The sequence below is a fragment of the Micropterus salmoides genome, unplaced genomic scaffold, assembly GCF_014851395.1.
Source record: "Micropterus salmoides isolate LMB-PRFRI ecotype aquatic unplaced genomic scaffold, ASM1485139v1 Ms_hic_scaffold_4, whole genome shotgun sequence".
NCBI lineage: Eukaryota > Metazoa > Chordata > Actinopteri > Centrarchiformes > Centrarchidae > Micropterus > Micropterus salmoides.
Window position 1 is genome coordinate 40,490,683 of NW_024043372.1, and position 3,352 is coordinate 40,494,034.

Here is a 3,352-nt window from a genome sequence, read left to right on the forward strand (position 1 = left end):
TCCCAGAGGTCTAAGCATTCAGTCATAAATGTGAGTCTGATGGTCCAGTAGGATGGAAATTAGCTGCATACAGATACACGACCAAACGCATGATTAGAAAAACAGGTTTGCGGTGGAAGCCTTGAGTTACTGAGCCTGTATTTTCCCACAATTACCACTAGATGTTACTAATTGTTTTACTAATTGTGAGTGTCATCTGAAAATGTATGCTCTAATAGAATATTTCCTCGCCCTCTGTACATACGATGCATTTGTATTCCTATAATTTTTTTCTGTGTATTATCATTTATTTTTTCTATCCTTTTGTATTTGAATTGTTGTTATTTTCTATTTGGTATATATAGGACATAGATTCTAAGGCTTGTGTATAAATGTGTTACACAAACAAACGTGTCTTGCTGTGTCACTTCAAACCTTGAGCTGTTGTTTATTGTGGACCTGCTTTTGTGTAAAGGAACTTTGTTAACACCATGAATATTACTGTTAAAAATATCACCTATAATATTACTATTACAAGAATTGTAATAGTCACCTATCTTCATGAACAGCTTTTAATGTGATGGTGAACATGCCTTGTGTGTAATGTTTATTCCTTCACATGTAAAAAAGGAACTGTTATATCAGAGAGAACTGTGGAATATTATTGTCTGCAGCATCTCGCCACGCTTCACCTGGTTTCTTTTTGGTTTCTTCTTACTGAGGAGGACATCTATTTGAATCCGGACAATTTCAGCTATTTGAATGAACATTTGATCTGCTGGGACATTGTGGTTTTGAAGGTTAAATGTGTGTGGGAAACTATAACAATGTTTGCAATGTTTGTTTGATGTGTCGGAGTGCAGCCGAGCCTCCATCCATGTTAAACCCATCATATGGACTTATTTCGTTAATGCAATTTTTATCGTGTATACAGTTGCAATTTGAGTGTTTATCTGATTTATTTAGGTTTTGTTTTACTAAAGTAAGCAGGCCGCTGACTGTAATAACCTCAGCAGGGATCTGCCTGTTACCTTATATTTTGCGTAATGTACTTTCCCCTTGCTGTTTTGGTGTAAATTGTTACAGAATGAAATAACATTACTTATTTAGCTAAACTAGTGCACATGCAGCTTATCATTAAATATTACTTTTTTGTAACAGGTGGATTGATGGTCCCATAAACGCACCCACATGGAATATTATACAGTATGTGAAACTGTCAAACAATGTAGAGACTTTTTTATTTAACACCATAACAAAATATTAAGAGGTTTAATTAAAACAGTAAATTATAGCAAAATTAGATGGAAAACTGGAAAACAAAGGTTTTAAGTTAGAATAGTTTTTAAGTAGCATTTGACTGCTTGGTTATTTATTGTAACCTTATATGGTCGTAAATACAGTACATTGTAAAAAAAAATAAATGCAAACAACAATAGTTGAGTTATGGAGCCGTTATCCCCGAGATCTTCCCCTCTGCCCACACAGAGGGGATCACAGTCAGTCAAAGGGCAACCAGCATTCCTTAACTGCTGCAACATGTTTTTCTGCTCACACCATGGAAGAGCTGCTGGAGAGAAACTAACAAGAAAAACAAAAGATTTCAATAAAGGAAACAACCTGACCATTTAGTGGCGTCAATGAGGTATTTCAAATGTCATCTTTAAAAGTGTTAATCTAATGAGCCAAAAACAAAACATACTGCATTTAGGAAAGGGACATTCACAACTGACAGCACAACTCCCAAGGCTACGGGGAAGAAGGACCTACAGAGGAAAACAAAACAGTGTCATGGGAAATCCTCTCTTTGCATAATGGAGTCTTTTTCAGTGATTGATCACGATCTGATGTGAGCATTTACAACATCAGATACAGAATCAGTACAGAATTTCTGAGATGACTAACATAAGCATCTTCTTTCAGTGGACTTATTTCACTGTGGCATATACTTCAGTAACTGCATATGGCGGTTATTATGTAGCTGTATTATTTAGATCATGCTGTTCCCAAATCAAACTGGCAATCTTAGTGGAAAATATATTTTATGGGTTTCGCACATGGGTGTGGCAAAATGGCTTGCTAGCGCCCCCTATAGAGCAGCCCTGGCAAAAGTTTCACCTACGTCTACGAAATTTGTGTGGCACATATCGTATCATATCAATGTGTATCATATCAAGACGTACTAAAAAGCCTCTTGGAGCGATGCCCGACACCCAACAGGAAGTTGGACATTTTTGATATAATGTTCATTTTTGGCGATTTACACACTTTGTACTTTAATGAACTCATCCTAGAGAATTAGTCTGATCAACTTCAAATTTTTGATGTCCAGTCTAAATCCACTGACGATTAAAAATTATTCAAACGGTTATTACAAGTCGACCAGTTTGCCCGTGGCGTGTCATCGAAAATTGGTGATTCGCCATGAAACAGGAAGTTGTTATAACTTCAGTACACCTAATCACATCACACAAGTATAACAATAGTCCTGCTCTGAACACATCCATATGCCAATATTCACTTGAAGTCATAGCGCCACCTATTGGCAACAGGAAATGACACATTTTACGCTGTAATGTATTACTCCAAGCAGATTGGACGTATCAACTACAAAACTGTCCCAGAAAACCCTTAACACATTGATAAAGCCATGATGTAAAACTTGTGAGTTTTCGGTTAACGGCGTGGCGGTGGCATGGCAGCAAAGCCCCACGCTTCGCCATGACACAGGAAGTTGTTGTAACTTGACTGTACAAGCTCAGATTTGTACCAAATTTTACACGTTTAACAAGAGTCCCACCCCGAACACATGTTCAAGACAACATTGACCCATAGTCATAGCACCACCTGCTGGCAACAGGCACGTTTTACCTACATGTATGACATTTCTGTAGCACATGTATCATATCCAGACGTACCAAAAAGCCTCTTGATGCCCTAAACCCAACAGGAAGTCGGGCATTTTGAATTTTACGGTCATCTTTGGATGATTTACACGCGCCGTACTTTAGCGAACTCCTCCTAGGGATTTAAGTGCAATTTATACTTCTGCGTCAAATCGATGGCGTAGCCTCTGCGCAGCTCCCTACCCTACGCTGTCACTTACGGCTTAGCCTGATGTGCACCTCCTAAAAAATGTAACTACAAGTCGAGGCGTCGCGGACCGTAAGCTCAATGATTGGTCAGCTGGGTAGCCTCGCAATGCCTCCTAGCTGACATGAAGTGCCCGTGTTTTGAAGTAACTTTTACTAGCAGCCAAAATGGCGGCTGTAACACGGTGCATCAATATATTTGACCGTCACAACCCGAGCGAAATGACTCGTTTCATTATCAGGATGTGATACATTCAGTCGATAACATTTGAAATGGGTGT

At 38.7% G+C, this 3,352-nt stretch overlaps 1 long non-coding RNA gene across 1 annotated transcript; it reads right to left on the reverse strand.

The window, feature by feature from the left end:
• Positions 1–1,201: 1,201 nt before the first annotated feature.
• Positions 1,202–2,113, reverse strand: LOC119886907. Its single transcript, XR_005441566.1, has 2 exons — positions 1,682–2,113; positions 1,202–1,560 (listed from the first exon to the last, which is right to left on the reverse strand). It is a non-coding gene; the product is annotated as an uncharacterized LOC119886907 (long non-coding RNA).
• Between the last annotated feature and the right edge of the window lie 1,239 nt (positions 2,114–3,352).